The sequence below is a fragment of the Notothenia rossii genome (genome assembly GCF_949606895.1).
Source record: "Notothenia rossii genome assembly, chromosome: 9".
NCBI classification, from domain to species: Eukaryota; Metazoa; Chordata; class Actinopteri; order Perciformes; family Nototheniidae; genus Notothenia; species Notothenia rossii.
The window spans coordinates 6462314-6482341 of NC_136907.1; positions in this window are offsets into that span (position 1 = coordinate 6462314).

Sequence of the window (20028 nt, forward strand, 5' to 3'; positions counted from 1 at the left end):
TAAAGGATGGGCTGGCCTATAGGGTAGTCCCATCCCCTGATGACAAGGAATGTGTCATAATAGAAATATGCAGCCCAAGGAAAGAAGGGAACATAAAGCTTATCAATTTCTATAACCCGTGTAAAAATCTGGACATTGAAACCTTACAGACAATAGCAGGGACGGCTCATAGAAGGGAAGTATGGTGTGGTGACTTTAATGCTCACAACAGCCTTTGGGGAAGCAGTCAAACAGACAGTAATGGGGATGTCGTAGAAGAAATGCTAGAGGAAAGATCACTGTTTTGCCTTAATGATGGACAAAAAACAAGAATAGACGTGAATAGGGGGACACAATCATGTTTGGACCTCACACTGGTGACGGATAGGTTAGTTAAATCATGTGAATGGTATGTTAAAAGTGATTCTACCATAGGAAGTGATCATTACCCAGTTTTCACAATCATCAATACAAAGGTATGTAGACAGGAAGGGAGTGTATTTACCAGGTGGTGCTTTGGTAAAGCTGACTGGGAAACATTTAGGCTTTACTGTAAGGAGTCAGCGCAATTGTTAACATTAGAAGGAAGTATAGAGGAGTGCTCAAATCAAGTCACAATGCACATTAAAGAAGCAGCAAATAAAACTATACCTAAAAGAACAACAGAGGGTAGGAAGAAAGTGGTTCCGTGGTGGAATGAGGAATGTAGCAGAGCTATTAAAGAACGAAACAAGGCATTTAGGTCTTTAAAGAAAAACTTGTCACAAGACAATATTTCAGATTATCAAAGGAAAAGGGCAGTAGCCCGTAAAACAGTAAAATATACAAAAAAGACGTCATGGAGAGAGTATTGTTCCACCATTGGAAGAGGAGTAAAGTTAGGGGATGTATGGTCGATGTTTAAACGGATGAATGGGAAAAGGAAGTCGGTTAAAATTCCCGCTTTGATTGATGGGGAGAAAGTGGCAGTGTCAAATGAAGAGAAGGCAGAATGTTTAGGTAGGGCATTTGCTGCGGTGCATAGTGGGGAACACCTTGATGACAAACATAGACAGCAAAAAGAGTGTGTATTAAGAGAAAATGAAAATGTGAGGGAAAAGAGACGGGATGATAATTCAGCTCTTGATGTAGACTTCTCAATAGCAGAACTTAAAATAGCTTTGCAAGGTACAGGATACTCAGCACCAGGACAAGACCAGCTATGCTATGCCATGTTCCGGCAGCTACCAGAGGAAACATTCAAATTAGTCCTGAGACTATTTAATCAAATCTGGAGAAACGGAGTCTTACCAATGAGTTGGAAAACGGCAGTTATATTGCCATTTAATAAGCCAGGGAAGGATCCTGCTAATCCCAATAATTACAGACCCATAGCATTAACATCACACTTATGTAAATGGATGGAGAAGATGATAGTGCATAGACTATCACACGTCTTAGAACAGAGAGGGTTAATAAGTCATTTTCAGAGTGGTTTTCGTAAAGGAAGATCCACAATAGATGCTTTGATTAGAGTAAGCAATGAGGTGGAAAAGACAGTGAAAATGAAAGAGGTTATGGCAATTGTATATTTTGATATTGAAAAGGCTTATGATTCTATGTGGAGGGATGGGTTGCTCATCAAATTGAGTAGAATGGGTGTTGGAGGGAGAATGTATAACTGGATCATGGCTTTTTTATCAGACAGAACATTCAGAGTTAAAGTAGGGGCAGAGGTTTCAAAAGAGTGCAGTATAGAAAATGGTATTCCTCAAGGGAGTTCAATCAGCCCGATATTATTTAATGTTATGATAAATGACATTTTTAGTAATTTGGATGGATGCATAAAATCTGCACTATATGCAGATGACGGGGCCATATGGATACGGGGAAGAAATGTTCCATATGTGTTTGGAAAAATAGGGAAAGCTATAAAGAAAGTGGAGAAGTGGTCATACAACTGGGGTTTCAAGCTGTCAGCAAGCAAATCTTGCTTTATGAAATTTACGAATAAACGCAAGATGGAGACTGAGAAGCTTACATTATATGGAAAGCCGATGAGTGAGGTCAATGAATTTAAATATCTGGGGCTATGGTTAGATAGTAAATATACATGGAAAACTCATATTAAACATTTGGAAACAAAATCCAAAAAAGTGTTGAACCTATTAAGAGCAGTGGCTGGATGTGACTGGGGGGCAGACAAACAGGCATTAATCGACATCTATCGGGCAATTATGAGGACAACACTGGATTATGGGTGTTTAATATATGCAGCAGCAGCAAAAACGTCATTACTAAAAATTGATAGGTTACAATATAAAGCGTTACGGTTGTGTATAGGTGCAATTAAGTCAACCCCTACTAATGCAATATTAGTTGAAGCAGGAGAGACTCCATTGGAGCTAAGAAGAGAGAAAATTGCTCTTGCTTATTGGGTCAGGTTAAAAGGAAGTGGGGAAGGAAATATCACAAACAAAATACTACAGGAGTGCTGGGAATATTCTAAATTTCAGGGGCGTGGGTTTGGATGGACAAATAAAGAAAAAATAAGGACATACGGCATGCATGAGTTAGAGTTTTCACCATCAAATCCATTCAGTAGTGTACCCCCATGGCTCTTTCCAATAGTAAATATAGATGTGAGTATAGTAGAAAAGAAAAGAGAGTGGCAAATAAATGAAGTAGGACTCAAAACAAGTTTGTACCTCAGGAATAATTATCACAATTACCTCAAAATATATACAGATGGTTCTAAAAACAAAGAAGAGTGTGTTGGAATTGGTATATATATCCCAGAATTTAAAGTGTCAATATCAAAAAGAGCATCAGACCATCTTTCAGTGTATACAGCAGAAATGCTGGCAGTAGTAATAGGATTACAGTGGGTGGAAGAGGTCAGACCAGACAGGGTGGTGATATGCACAGATTCATTATCCAGTTTACAAAGCATACAGTCAACAACAACTGCCAGAGAAGACATACTCATAGAAATCAATCACAGCCTGTTAAGACTTCACAGAAGCGGCATAGATCTGCAGTTCTGCTGGGTGCCTGCGCATGAGGGGGTGAAAGGGAACGAGTGTGCTGATAGATTAGCAAAAAGTGCACTACAAAAGGAAATCACATTACCAGTTCAACTTGGAAAAGGAGAAGGAAAAGCAGTTATTAAGAAGAAAGGGATGGAGATCTGGCAGAAAAGGTGGGAGAAAGACCAGAAAGGCAAAGAATACCATCAAGTGCAAAAGACAATTACAATTAATATTTATAAAGAAAGAAACAGAAGGGAGGAAGTAATGATAGCTAGGCTCAGACTAAATCACACTGCATTAAATGGTACGCTGTATGTCATGGGGAAAAGTGACAGTGACAAGTGTGGGAACTGTGGAGTTAGGGAAAATGTGGAACATATTTTATTACATTGTGTCACCTATAGAGTTGAAAGAGGGAAATTAAGGGATACAGTTTTAGAGGCAAAGAGGGAGTGGAATGTAGCGGGTATTCTGGGAACAGAAGGAGAAGGAGTAAGAGCTATCAGAAAAGCACTGTTCACCTTTTTGAGGGAAACTGGGATAGGGAAAAGAATTTAACAGTAGACCATGGATGATTTTTTTTTTTTTTTTTTTTTTTTGTTTTGTTTTATTTATTTTATTTTATTTTATTTTATGGTTTTATTTTTGATATGCTGGTTTATTAGAGGACTGACATGATGATACACACTCGTGTACAGTAGGTGGCGGTATGCAACCAAAAGCTGTTTGCGACCCGCCATTAAAAAAGAGAAGAAGAAGAAGAAGAGCCTGTTCAAAACATTGCAAACTTGAATAAATCATTTAAATTATAAATTTGTGTCCGACCATCATTTGTACACCGTTCTTCAAGGGATGTATAGTATCTTTGATAGCTGTCCATACCTTCAGACAGCCTAAAAGTACAACACAATAATAAAAATCTTTACATGACATGTCCTTTGTTAAACATTAATCTGTCTCTTTTCTGCTGTAACAAATGTCCCCTCTGTGGGGCGAATAAAGGTATTGTGATTCTGATTACATTTAACCTGTTGTGGAAACATGTCTTGATCAAATTGTTATGTAACAAATGAGATAAATATCGCTGTGACACTGATGTCACATCGGGACATTAACCCAAAAACATTCACAGTAAACCCGGAGTGACATATGCACAATTAGAAATATTATTATGATCTGCTCAGTTAATTTATTTAGTATATTCTGGACTTTTCTGTGGTTTACCGTTACTGTGACATATCTTTATTATTAGCAATGGAAGATAGTTTGTTTGTTTCATTCCAAGCTATGCATCAAGACGTAGGTGCAATGCTGTGCTGCAAGTATGTAGTGACGTAGAACATGTGTTGGTGAATATGTTACTTTGTTACATTTTTTATCTCCAAAAATGTGTTCCGTGAAAGTAAAGCAAGTTCATAATTAGATAGACATCGTGAGGTATTTATTTTCGGTACAGTTTATGTTGAAACCGTTAGAGAGAGTGGCACACTTGTTAGCCTGTTCCATTCTTCTTCGTTTTCCGAAGCCGTGGCTTGGAAGCATACTTGCTTCGTTTCTGAAGGAAGTGACTTGGAAGTACGCGACTACCAAGCCAGCATCCTTGAGATTGAGAAACGGCCTGAATCTGGAGGAGGAAGAGGACGAGAGAGCTGAGGAGCTGCAGAGGAGGAGAAGGGAAGAGCAAGGGAAAGTATCTGCAAGGTAAGACAGTTATTTACCGATCTTCACTGATTTGAGGATGCTTATAGGTCGACAGGTTTTATATGTGAAAAGTTGTTGTTTAAAGTCTTTTGTGGCTCTAGAGGAAGTCTGACTCTTATCACTTCTGTTTCACACCGTTGAGGTTCACAAGTGGCTTCGTGAATCTGATAAACAGTTGTTGTGACTCTGCAGGTTCATCGAGTCTCTGAGAGCTCGGATGAAGGAGCGAGTGTCTCAGGAGAAGCTGGAGCCTCCTCCTCTCTGCTGCTGCGCATCGTCTTTCTGGGACTCCAGAATCATAACGCTTAAAATCACAAGGGAGTACAAGTAATAAAACGTTGAGTTCAAAGGTACTGCAATAAAAAAGATGAACAGGGCTAAGATGAATGCTCAGTTCTGATTGGTCATTTGGACATTCTGCATGCAATAAGACCAAAGTCTAAGGATAGTGAGAGCTGTAAAGCTTCAATGAATAAAAGCTCATCGAAACACAGATTTGACTTTAATGTCATGAAGAAGCTTAATCTTAAAATAGTGTTCAATATAATGTGGTATGATCCTTAATACCAATGAAAGGGTGAAGATATGATCAAATGAATAAATGAGAGTGAAAAAGTGTCAGGAAGAAAAACAAAAACACTTGAGTTGATAGAATTGATGTAGATATTAGGATTATTATTTTTACATTTACTGTGATAAATGTTGAAAAATAAATATGAATGAGTTTGCTCATGTTTTGAAGAAATATTCCCAAAATGAATCGAATATACATTTAGCCATTTTGAATTGTATTGACCGAGAATACACGATAAACAAATAAAAACTGAACAGCAGCTGTGGTTTCTAACAACTCACATTTAGAGAGTATCTTTACTCCAACTGGATGATATGAACACAGAGAGACAGACGTGTTGGCAGAACATGTTTCCTGTTAGTGACTGAAAAACAAAACCATGTGAAACTGGTTTGGTGTCACTCAGCCTGTTGAAATGTTGAGTCCTCACTGGAGGACAAAGGCACGATCCTCTCCTTTTCTGTGGCATTTTATGAGCTTTTTAATAACTTACTAAGTGGATAAAGCATAAAGGAGCAGTTTGTTTATTGAGCTGTCCCATAGACTAAGTCTGACTCCTGCAGGGGTCGGAGTTTGAAGCCTGACAAAGAAAGTACGTCTGCTGCAAGTCGGCCCCTCTCCCCATTTTTCATTAAATAAATGCTAAAGGCAGAAATAAATGATCTTTAACATATTTTTTATTAATTATTTTATCTTTTGAGTATGTCCTCAAACGGATAGTCATAAAGATGTCAGACCGGATAAAAGTATAAGTTTTGAGGGGTTTTGCAATGAAAACAAAGAACGTAACAAGAACCCTAAAACATGACTGTGCTCTTCCAGACTGTTCTGTTTGTGTGACTCTAAACATAAATACTGTAAACTCCAACTCTTATGGAGAATCATAACGCTTAAAATCACAAGGGAGTACAAGTCGAAATAAAACGTTGAGTTCAAAGGTACTGCAATAAAAAAGATGAACAGGGCTAAGATGAATGCTCAGTTCTGATTGGTCATTTGGACCTTCTGCATGCAATAAGACCAAAGTCTAAAGATAATGAGAGCTGTAAAGCTTCAATGGATATAAGCTCATCGAAACACACATTTGACTTTAATGTCATGAAGAAGCTTAATTCAATTCAATTCAATCTTTATTCGAGACTCATGGTCCATATCACATACAAAAGGACAAAATACACCACAATAAATAAGATTAAAAAGCTAAACCAAATGAAAAACATAAAATCAGTCCGATCACAGCTAGCCATACATGCTCACTGTCTGTAGAGGCTGTTGCGCTAATGTCTCCAAATCATGGAAGAGAACCGAGTAGAACTCTTCATAGGGTTAATTAAAATTGAGATAACACGATTGTCTGACACTTCTCGGCAACACATGAATTTGTATATTCCATTTCTTAAAAGGGCTTGACAGGTAGGTACCCCCAAGTTAACAAGCAGCTGGCTAGCACTGTGCCATCTTGGTACCCTCACCAGCAACCGTAAAGCATCATTGTATGCAACTTTTAGTTTTTGCATGCTGCTAGCCTTGTAGTTACTCCACAGGTGAGCCTTGTAGTCACTCCACAGGTGAGCCTTGTAGTCACTCCACAGGTGAGCCTTGTAGTAACTCCACAGGTGAGCCTTGTAGTCACTCCACAGGTGAGCCTTGTAGTTACTCCACAGGTGAGCCTTGTAGTTACTCCACAGGTGAGCCTTGTAGTTACTCCACAGGTGAGCCTTGTAGTCACTCCACAGGTGAGCCTTGTAGTCACTCCACAGGTGAGCCTTGTAGTCACTCCACAGGTGAGCTTTGTAGTCACTCCACAGGTGAGCCTTGTAGTCACTCCACAGGTGAGCCTTGTAGTTACTCCACAGGTGAGCCTTGTAGTCACTCCACAGGTGAGCCTTGTACAATGGTGTACAGAAAGCTTTAAGTGATACCTTGACATCTACAGAGCACTTGTGAAGTTTGCCTGGGCATACAGTTTGCAGCATTGTCTATGGATGTCTTTGTCATCTGTGAGATCATCAGAGATATAATGACCAAGGTACTTAATCTCACTGCACTCAAGAAGAATGTTGCTACTGAGAATACAATTAGGAAATACAGCCTTTTCATCCTCTTCGCACAATCCTGATGCTACTCTTCTTGGCGTTATACTTCATATTAAAATCAATGCCATACTGGGAACAAATCCTCAGAAACTGTTGTAAGCCTGCACTGCACGGGGAGAAGATGATTAAATCATCAGCGTACACAAGGTGGTTAACAACAATATCACCGATGACACAGCCAGTTTTACACAAGTTCAGTTTCCTAGACAGATCATCCATGTACAGATTAAACAACAAAGGAGATCAAATCCCACCTTGCTTGACCCCATTACCAACATAAACATTTTCAGACACAGTATTGCCCCACTTCACCTGCATAGTCTGATGTGCATACCAGAAGGCTAAGATCCTTATTATGTACTTGGTATCCCTCTCTGGCACATTTTGTCAAATGATTTGAAATGATTCAGTCTATCAAATGCCCTGGAAGCATCAATAAAACACAGAAACATGGTGGAATTATGGCTTCTATATTTTTTCTTTTAAAGCAACAATACAGATATCTGTGCCGTGTTTTCTTTTAAAACCAAACTGGTTGTCAGCTGTGCTAATATACCTTTCCAGCCTATCCAACATAATTTTCTCCAGCACTTTGGAGAGAATGCTAGCTAAAGCAATAGGTCTGTAATTATCAATGCCATTTCCCCAGCTTTATCCTCGAAGACTGGCACAAGTAGCACAGATAACATGGAAACTGGGAAGACACCATGATTAAGGAAACCAGTAAGACACAGAGCAAGAAGAGGAGCAAGCTTAAGACTGGCATATTTGAAGTGTTCGGCTGAGATGAGATCCGGGCCACAAGCTTTGTTATTTTCTAGATTCATTATAGTGTTGAAGACTTCCTCTGATCTAACTGTCGTTTTCAGTGGAGTCAACCTTTTCAACCACCAATGCATCACTCTTAACACAGTTCAACAACTCATGATAGTGTTGTCGCCACAGTTCTGCGATGCTGCCTGACCCACACACTCCTTCAATGGAAGACGGTGAGGGAGTTTTACAGCTGTTTATGACTTTGACCTCTTTCCAGAAATCATAGCAACTGTTGTTGAGCAGCTTTCTGGCAAGTGAGTCAGCCCTCATTGTGTCCTCATTTTTTTTAATGAAGCGGACAGCATACTTATATTTGGCATTAGTGGCCTGTTTATGTTCAATGCTTAATCTTAAAATAGTGTTAAATATGTGAAATGTACATTTCCAACAATCTTCCTTGCCTGTCATTGTTTAAGATTGAACACCGGTCAGATGATCACAAAGAGGAAACAAATGGGTTAAAAACATGTTTGAGTCAGAACTTGAAAGTCTTCCAGATTCCGAAGTTCATCTTTCCGATATATCTGCTGGCAATAAAACAGATGACTGCATTTATAACAATCAATGATTAACTAGTGAAAGAGGTTAGAGGGATTGAAAGCTCATTCTGACATTGTTGAAGCAACCCTGTCTCCTAAAAATTACGTTCCCACAGAACTAAACTGCATTCTCAATTACGTTTAGCAAGAAACGTATTTTCTCCCACGTTACGTTCGTTATGAACGCATCTCAAATTCGTTTATTTTCTACATATCTTCTAGAAACATATTTTGTCCCACGTTACGTTTCTTATGAACGTATCTTAAATAAGTTTATTTTCTACATATCTTTGCCATTTATTATCTTGCTTATAATAATAATGATAATAGTCATTTATAAACATCATTTTAGAGCACACATTTGAAATCAGTAGGCGAGGCTGTAATTTCGCCAGCTGTTACTCTCATGAGCGAGGCAGAAAATAATAGTTTTAACATGCCATAAAGCTGCTGTGTCGTTTATTGCACCTCAAAAATTAAAACAAATCCAGAGTTATGTGTTTCTGTACTTCCTCTAAGAAGAAAGGACAGTAACAGAAAATCTCTGTGACGCCAGATGTGGTGTTGTTAATGCGATATGATATCCGGAAAAAAATTCAGTTTAGGATGGCCGAACACACTACATTACCCACAATCCCCAGCTATCGTTTGGGACTACAGTCCCGTTGACAAACCCCGTGATTAATCTTCAAGCTCTGGGATTGGATGTACCAGTGGCAGCGTGCCAAGGTTACGCCGAGCGTCAAGCTCTTTGAAATGTAACGAAACCACGGCAGACTATTCCAAACTGGACTCGAACGCCCCCGAGAACTACACATGCTGGCTATTGTGTTTCGCAACATGTTCTCGCACGTCTCTACTGAGAATTGTAGTTTTAAAAAGACGTTTTCGTTTCCCCAAAATTAGAAGTTGACAGTATTAAACTGTGTACAGCCCTGGAGGTTTAGGCGATAGGAAACAAATTGGTGTGTACAAATTTAAAACATGTAATTACTAAATGGGTGAAAATCGCTTGTTATCCATAATGGGCAGCATTACCCACATGACAGCTCATTGTTACTTTATAATTCTACTCCACTAAAATTCAGACGTTAACCTGGTATTTTGACTCCATTACATTTATTTTAGTTACTTTGCAGATTCTGATTAATGATGTGAAATATAAATAACCCTTAAAGTAGACTTTAGTTACACCAGATTAAAATTCAGGGAATGGTGATTGTCAAGTGCCAACAATCAGGAGATATTTGATGCTTGAGAAGACTAAACATTTATCTACAGATCTCTATAAAGTATATTATTTACTCTTTATTCTCTACTAATAGTTAATTAAAAACTGTATATCATTTCTATTTTGCACATCCCTTTCAAGATTTCAATAATTTCTAAGGTTTATTGACATATCATATACAACTACAGTGTAGTTATGCAATGAATGAAAAACTTGGGTCACAGGTTCCTCAACAGTGCATTACAAGACATCTATCGATATATGTATACCTCCACCATTAAACTGTCAAATTCTGCACATTTCTTATACTATCTACATACATAAGAGTATAATTAATGTGTATAATATCAGTTAAAATCAGTGCTTCAACATAGTTAACATTGCAGGAAAGCAATATATTAGACGTTTAGTACTTTGTCAGGCTTAATATTTATCTGTAGATAGATACCCCCAAAGCTTTTTTCTTATTTGAAAGAAGACCTTAACCTAAAGTATTCTTAAATGTGTTAATAAAGGTTAATTAGTTTGTCTGTTTTGCACATCCTCCTATTAATATCTTTGTACATCCGGCACTAAACTGTTTTATTGTAGAGATCACTTACAGTATCTTCTTGATTTTTTATATTCTATATTTCTATCATTGACCTTCTACTTTCCCCCTATGAAAGCATGTACTCTTAATATTTTTTCATCAAATAACATTATTCAACAAAAATAACATTATTCAACAAAAATAATTCAATAACGCGCTTTAACCACTAGGCGGTGCACACAAGGTACACACAGCATACTAATAATAACTTTAACTTTATTTATTAGTATTATTAGTGTAGGAGACTTATGTATGTATAACATATTAAGATGTGTAGTTTTATTCATGTTTTTACATAATTGTACAGGATATTGCTATACTATTTCTCATGTTTTACTTCTACACATTAATATCTGATTGGTAAAACATCACAGACAGAAAGGTATATCTGTCATTTAATGGTAAGCTATCGAAATTGTGATTCCATAGATGTGTCTCCCATCACCCAAATCCCCTGACTATTCTCTCAACTCAGTATTTACATTCTTATATTACAAGAAAATCAGTAATATCTTTAAAAACTACAAGTCATTTTCTATCAGCTGTGCACCGTTATGGTGTAAATATAACCTAACTACCAATTGGATCAAATATAAAAGTCAGCCGAATTACTATTGATACTGCAAGGAGACGTATTTTGTGAAAAGAAATGCAAGATGTTGTTTAATTGGTGATATATTTATGATCCACGTCACATATTCAGTTTTGGCGGCAGTTCTTCAAGTTTGTCCAGAACTTTATTTACGGCTAAAAAGCATGCTAGAAAGCCCAAGATCATAGAATTAAACATAAACAATAAACAAAAACAAGGATAATTGTGTGTTATTGTTGAGTAAATAACAGTGTGTTATGTAGAAAAGAATAACAAATTAGAAGGAAAAAAGATTTTCAAAAATACAGATTTCAGTATTTTGAGGCTTTAAGCCCCATTTATTTTCCTCACAGACAGCAAAAAAAGTCAGACATTATACGATTTTAAATAAAAACAAATAAATAAAAAGATAAAACACTGGCATGTAACTTACGTTAGAATAAATAGAATGGTTTTGAATAACATATGAGAGTAAAATCTACGTCACTTTACAGCCCCGCCCACTTTTGAGGAAACCAACGCTGTCATTTGAACGGCGATCAAGCCTGATGCCACAGAGCTCTTCTTTTACTGTCCTTTCTTCTTAGAGGAAGTACAGAAACACGTAACTCTGGTTTTGTTTTAATGTTTGAGGTGCAATAAACGACACAGCAGCTTTTTGGCATGTTGAAACTATGATTTTCTGCCTCGCTCATGAGAGTAACAGCTGGCGAAATTACAGCCTCGCCTACTGATTTCAAATGTGTGCTCTAAAATGATATTTATAAATGACTATTATCATTATTATAAGTAAGACAATAAATGGCAAAGATATGTAGAAAATAAACGTATTTAAGATACGTTCATAAGAAACGTAACGTGGGAGAAAATATGTTTCTAGAAGATATGTAGAAAATAAACGTATTTGAGATGCGTTCATAACGAACATAACGTGGGAGAAAATACGTTTCTTGCTAAACGTAATTGAGAATGCAGTTTAGTTCTGTGGGAACGTAATTTTTAGGAGACAGGGTTGGGGAGACGATATGCCAGGACAACACAGAGGAAAAGGCACAGACAAACTGCATGATATACTATTCAATGTTTATTGAATTCCATTTATTTACAATGGATGTTCCTAAAACAACACATTGATTTAACATCATCATCATGCTGCTGCTGCTACTGCTTTGACTCATTGTGCTGTCAGTTGACAAACATTGATAGGCAGCTGTGGGTCTCCTGTCCTTTCTGAAAGTCATAAAGATTACATTAGTACTTTAGATTACTTGTGTCCTCAATTACCAGGGGATTACTGAAACCACCATGCATGAAAGAAATGGTAGAAATGTATCTAATCTGAATTTTGAAACCTTCCTTCCCATCCCCTCCCTCTAAATATATCAATAAACATTAGGATGTGACGCTCCTTACTAACATACAGGTTTAAGAAGATAATATTTGTTTTAAAGAATTCAAAGCAATAGACAACAGGCTCTTTAACGAAGGCAATATTAGCCTAACATGTATATGTTAGCTGTTCACACTATTTATATTTTTCTACTTTTTGTAATGCTATTTTATTTCTATTTAAGATGTTTACATTTTCGATTGTTTAATTCTAGTCTTTTAACTGTCTAATGCAGGGGTGGGGAACCTCCGGCCCCCGGGCCGTATACGGCCCGCGAGACCATTTGCTACGGCCCTCGAGGTAATTTATAAACACACGCAAAAAAGAAAAAAATTAAAGGAATCTAGACCGCAAAAAAATTAAACAGGGAAGTGCCTGTTTTTCCTGGCCAAGGTCAGGGTCCTTGAACACAACACGAGCCTAATGTGTCATCACGTGGTATATGTCTCGTCTGACAGGGGAGCATGGCAGGGGAGCACCAGAACGTCACTTTGGCATTTCCAAAAATTGCAGTACCCAAAAGGAGCCGTACACATGCCGCAGTTTCTGCGTGGCTGTGTCTTTAGTTGTAAACCCAGTGGCGATCTGTTCATCTGTCATACTGATCATACAGTCAATAACTTTGTTGTTATTAGCATCTGGTTAGCTAGCTATGCTAACGAATATAAGAAGCTTTTTCTCCAACCAGTGGGGTAAAGGCACATCTTTATATGATCATTATAGTTCTAAAAAACAACAGGTATAAAATACTATATGACAGTAAATAAAAGTTGTTATTAATAAACAAGAATACAGTTTGAAAGGGGAGTGATTTGTAAAATATCCATAAAGAAAAATAAATCGGCTTCCAGTTCTGTTTCATATGGGTGTTGAGAGATGTATCCATAGATCTCCTAATGTTGCTCTCAAAGTGCACCAGATTGATGCTTTTAATTTCAACATTTAAAAAAAAAATCTTCCCGGGGAGGTGAGGACCCCCCTAGAGGAGGTTAGGTCCCCCCCCCCCCCCCCACTATTAAATCACGTCAACATGGATAGTTAACGAAATACATTTGCACATATCTTGTGTCCAATATACTTTCTGTTTTGGTGGTCATGCCACAACCGTGCACGTGAATGCATGCACGAGTCATGGTAAAATATCTGGATTAAGAGTTTGCTTTTTCTTTGCACAGCATGAAAGAAAGGCTAAATGAATGGGCTGTGATTTTAGTATTTTTAAGCAGAGGTCAATAATTTGTACGGCCCTCGGAGTATGTTTAAAAAATGTAAATGGCCCTTGAGAGGAAAAAGGTTCCCCACCCCTGGTCTAATATATAATGCCTTGTCTTTTGCTGCTGCAGCGTAAATCTTTCCCCAATTGGTATCAATAAAGTTGGGATAAATCAGTTTGCCGCTTGGTTAATATGTAATAAAACCTCTGAATAACATTTCCAATTGAAAAAAGACAAGTGTAGTGCCGAGAGATAGGGAGTCAGAGGCGGTGCATCGAAGGTGCAAAGTTGTCTTTAATAGAGAGCTGCAAAGGACATGTTGTCGGGTCGCAGCCCGGGACGACAAGAGGAAGAGCCAGGAGGGCACACAATATATATAAGGAACACACAACAGGTCCGTGTGGAAACAAAACCCCAATTGTAGTTCCATGTGTGAATTATGAACCAGTGTATCAATACGTGGTCACCACACAAGCCCCCCCAGAATTCAAATATGGCAAAATAAATCCTCGCGTCCGTGGAGGAAGCACCACAGGGGCCGAGGAGGGCGGGGTCGCAATTGAGGACCGGGCCATGGAACGGGCCGACGAAAGGAGGCCGCATGAGAGGGTAGGGACCCTAACGAGGGCGAGGGCACCCCCACCGGGGGCGGGCCGAACGGGCCGTTGTAAGGGGGCTGCAGTAGGTGTCGTGGCGAACCCAGCAGGAAAAAGCGCTGCCCGGCCGCAGGCGAAGGCACGGCGGCGGCGGGCATGAAACCTCCGGAAGGACGGAGCGGAATCCCAGGAAGGCAGGAGCAGTCACCCCGGGAGGAAGGAGCCGTGGACAGGGGAGAAGCCAGACGGAGCGCCGTCCGAAGCTGCCGTCGAGGCCAACCGTGAGCCGCGGTAAGAGGAGAGGCCAGGCAGGGTCCCGGAGCGCGCCACCCACGGGCCAATGAAGGCATGGGCGACGTCCGAAACCGCCGAGGCGAAGGAAGAGGCCAGGCAGGGTCCCGGAGCGCGCCACCCACGGGCCAATAAAGGCATGGGCGATGTCCGAAACCGCCGAGGCGAGACGGGGTCCAGAAGCGTGCCACCCAGGCGACGATGAGAGCGCGGGTGGCGTCAGAAGCCGCCGTCGAGGTGATGAAACGGCGAGAGGGTCCACACGAGGCCGACCAGACATGGTCGAACCTCCTCTCAGGCACCAGAAAAAGCTCAAAAAGGGCCGTACTGTCCACGGTCCAAAAAAGGTAGGTGAAATCGTGAGAGGATCCACACGAGGCCGACCAGACATGGTCGAACCTCCTCTCAGGCACCAGGGAACAAAAAAAAAAAAACTCAATAGGTCGATAGCCGTTAGCAGCTAGCCGTTAGCCGCTAGCTGGCAGCCGTCGGTAGCCGCTAGCCGTAGCCGTTAGCTAACGAGGTTAGCTGCTAGTCGTCGAAGGCTAGCGCAGCCTGGACGTGCAGCCGCACGAGCAGAAGAAAACAGCCCCAGGAGGTAGCAATCGGGTTCATCCCTACCCAGCGGGTCGTGCATCGTCTCCCTGTTGGTTGGAAGACCGATGCGGGAATGGCGAGCAACGTCCCCAGCCATTCTGCGAGGCGTGCACCGAGCCTCAGTCCGCGTGCCGGTGGCAGCAACGGACGATTCCAAAAATCCCCGGCATTTCGAGAAAGAAACCTGAGTTTCCTTTGCCGTGTTCGGGTCCGTCTCGGAAACTTCTGCGAGACTTATATGTCAGGGTCACCAATGTAGTGCCGAGAGATAGGGAGTCAGAGGCGGTGCATCGAAGGTGCAAAGTTGTCTTTAATAGAGAGCTGCAAAGGACATGTTGTCGGGTCGCAGCCCGGGACGACAAGAGGAAGAGCCAGGAGGGCACACAATATATATAAGGAACACACAACAGGTCCGTGTGGAAACAAAACCCCAATTGTAGTTCCATGTGTGAATTATGAACCAGTGTATCAATACGTGGTCACCACACAAGTCACAAAATGTATTATTTTTTATTTCCCCACATAATATACTTTTATAACCAACAGCTCCTGTTCATCGTCACTTTTCATTAAGAGCTTGTCTACATAATCACTGTTCTTTAACAGCTCCTCCTCATCACTGTTCAGCTCCTCATCATCACTGTTCATTAACAGCTCATTATCATCACTATTTATTAAGAGTTCCTTACATTCTGTGTTAGAAGGACCGTTATTACTTTCATCATGACAGTTAAGTGTCACGGTCGCCTCGCACAATGAGCAGCCATCCGATATAGCGACTGTCGCATCGCATGAGCAGGCAACCGATATAGCGACTGTCGCATCGCATGAGTAGGCTACCGATGTAGCGACTGTCGCATCGCACAATGAGTACGCAACCGATATAGCGACCGTCGCCTCGCACAATGAGCAGGCATCCGATATAGCGACTGTCGCCTCGCACAATGAGCAGCCATCCGATATAGCGACCGTCGCCTCGCACAATGAGCAGGCATCCGATATAGCGACTGTCGCATCGCATGGTGAGCAGCCATCCGATATAGTGACTGTCGAATCGTCGAATCGCATAATGATCAGTGACTGTGACATTTCCTCTTCCACTAAGTTTGGAATCTTGTTAGATCTGGTCGTTCAGAAAGAATGGTTAGGAGCAGTTTGACAGTAGTATTTATAGATTCACTGCGGACCTAAGAGAAGACAGAGAGCAGGAAAGCTGCTAGGCGGGGCCAACGCTGCAGCCTCCACATTATCTTCCAACATTTTGTTTATTTTAAATATTGTTTATCTAATTCGCGCAGGCTTTATACTAAAGGTTTGATGATAAAAGGTTCCTTAATATGTAATAAAAACCCCAAATAACATTTACAATTGAAAAAAGACAAGTATAATGCACCTGCATTTTATTAAAATGTTATTGAATATCATATATTCTACACACAACAAAGTCCACGGGCAGACAAACAAAGCAACAAGACATTACATACTTTTATTTTTGAAGAAACACTATAAAGAGGAGTTCTCTGTGACATAAGGAAACATACCCTAGGCTTTCCACCGATTGGACGATGAGAGATACGCACCCTAAGCTTTCCAGCGATTGGACGATGAGAGATACGCTCAAGACGGCCAATCAACAAGCAGCTTGGTTGTGGGTGAGAGGTGGATATCGTGACGCTTACATGGAGGTATCGGAAATGACAACGTAGGTGACTGTGTAGAGCCTGTTCAAAACATTGCAAACTTGAATAAATCATTTAAATTAGAAATGTGTGTCCGACCATCATTTGTACACCGTTTTTCATGGGATGTATAGTATCTTTGATAGCTGTCCATACCTTCAGACAGCCTAAAAGTACAACACAATAATAAAAATCCTTACATGACATGTCCTTTGTTAAACATTAATCTGTCTCTTTTCTGCTGTAACAAATGTCCCCTCTGTGGGGCGAATAAAGGTATTGTGATTCTGATTACATTTAACCTGTTGTGGAAACATGTCTTGATCAAATTGTTATGTAACAAATGAGATAAATATCGCTGTGACACTGATGTCACATCGGGACATTAACCCAAAAACATTCACAGTAAACCCGGAGTGACATATGCACAATTAGAAATATTATTATGATCTGCTCAGTTAATTTATTTAGTATATTCTGGACTTTTCTGTGGTTTACCGTTACTGTGACATATCATTATTATTAGCAATGGAAGATAGTTTGTTTGTTTCATTCCAGGCTATGCATCAAGGTTATTTTCATGTATGTAATTTGTTTTCCTGCACAGTGTAGAGCAGAGGTGCCCAGTACGTCGACCGCGGGGGCAATAGAGAGGCGAAGTCCCTCCCTTTCCGGGAGCCTCCATGGGACCCCGGAAGCGGAAAATTATACATTGAAGTCAATGGAGAGAGAAAAGTTATCTTTTGATCCCGTTTGAATTGTGCCACGAATGACACATATGATGTTTGTCAATCTTAAGCAATAATTTCCATGCAAAAAAAGTCACATTTTGTCGTAAAACTGTTGAAATATAAGACTATGAAAAATACGCAACTAGAAAGACTACAAATCCCAAATGCATTCTGGGTCGCGTAAGTGATGTCATAGGCGATAATGCTCCAAGACTGGTTGCGGCTCGCAAAGCAAAGAGGAAGAAGAAGACTGATTTATTCCCTCCAATAAATATAAGAGATTGCTCCAATAAATTCACTTTTACAAGATGCCTGTGTGCTTTGTACGAGGTTGTAATCACAAAAGAGATCATACCACTTGCTCGTTCTATCGCTTCCCGTCTTATGAAAGGACCAGGAGTCGTTGAACCAAACATATCAGGTAATATACATGTTTTGCATGGAACATAGTCAAGTTTTTCTCTTTTATTTTCTTTACCTCACCTGTAACTGCTGAGACCCTGAGGAACATGCACACTGACCTGCTCTGGCAACCTGATTTCCACTGTACGTAATAGTATTTGGTTATGGTATATTATTTATATACATCAAAGGCACAATGCACCCCCCAGAGACACACATGTATTGAGTGGGATATTTTGCATTGGTCATGTGAAATCATCTTTACATACTAGAAAACTGTAGGAGCGGCAACTTGTTTTGAAATTGAATTTTTAATATCCGATAATAAAGTTGATCTAATTTCTTTATTCTTCTCTCTTCCCAGCTCCATCCATCACCATTCTCTGTTCCTGCAGGTCCTGCTTGCTAATCAATGCTCATATTTTTTTACACAATTAAAAATAAAGTCAATGTATTGTATGACATGAAGTTGTGCTTCATTCTGAGTCAATAATAAATTCATTCTGCCTTCAACTGCAAAATTATTGTGGACTGCACCAACATCCATGTAGCTGCCCCCCCCCCCCCCCCCCCCCCCCCCAGTAAGATGAACCAAGCAAAGCTGACATACTCAACATACAGCTGTGCTCTTAAGTTTACATGAAGAATTTGTGAAATATTGGTAATAACAGGTTTAAATGATTATTAGTAATTCATTATATAATTGTCTCATTGTAGATGAGCAGACAGGGAGCCAGATGAGAAAAGCAGAATATGCAGCTGCCATTTTCCACATGGAAAAGAGAAAGGGCCAAGTGTATTTGAGTGGACAAAAGAGAAATCCCAAATACGAAAAATAAAATTATACAATTTACAGATATTTATACAAATATATATATATATATCCTATATACACCATGTATAATGATGGTGTATGATGTAGAAGAAAGTGGTAGATAACAAGTAAATATAGAGTTACATACAGATCCATTATACAGCAAGAGATGGAATAACTAAGAAGCATGCAGTATAATAATAATTACATGCAACAATTAAATAACTGCTCAGCATCTCCACCACAATCCCAATCTGCTGTGTCCTGTTTTCCTCCCCTCTGCATAACCCCCCATCACACAGACGAAACACAACGCAGAGTCTGAGGGTGTTAAGAATATGTTTATTTAAATGTCCTCCTCTCTACTGGCCAACACAGGGAGCATATGCTGGGTGTAGAATTGTTCCAGGAGGAGGAGATTTCCATGCCATGCAGGGTCTTTGGGGATGGGGATGATGATCGCCTCCTTCGTGGTTCACAGTAGCAGAGACTCCGGTCTGTGATGTGCAGCTTTATATAATATACAATACATTTTTGAAAAACATTTGATCAACAAAAAAGGATTTGGTCAGGATCTAGAGTCAGTGTGTAGTTTATGAATTAATCAATGCTCTCTATATTAGGAGAACACATACCAGTGTACCAGAGGGAGTCACACACAGCTGTGTCTAGATAACCAAACAAATTGACAACAGGAATGCAAACTCATCAGGTATGAAAAAGGTGACAAGGATCCGAGCCCCCCGACCCCACAGAATATCGTCAGAACAACTAAAGCAGCAGTGTTAATAATAATAGAAACGCCATAGAGTCACATCTAATAGAAATATATAAAAAGCATTTATTTTAATTGTGTAGCAGTCAGTTTATAATTTTGGCAGCACTGTTGAGCATTTTGAAAATGTATTTTCATGCCTCTGTGCAAGGCTTAGTCTTTCTATCTTTATAGCCACTGGTGTAAAGTAACTAAGTTCATCAACTCAACAAGTACTATACTTGGGCACAATTTTGAGATACTTGTACTTTACTTAAGTTTTTCCATGTTTTGCTACTTTGTTCTTCTACTCCATTACAGTTCAGAGGTAAATGGTGTACTTTTACTCCCCTACATGTATTTATTACCTTTAGTTACTTTACAGATGTGGATGAATGATGTGAAATATAATCAAGTGTTAAATCAGAC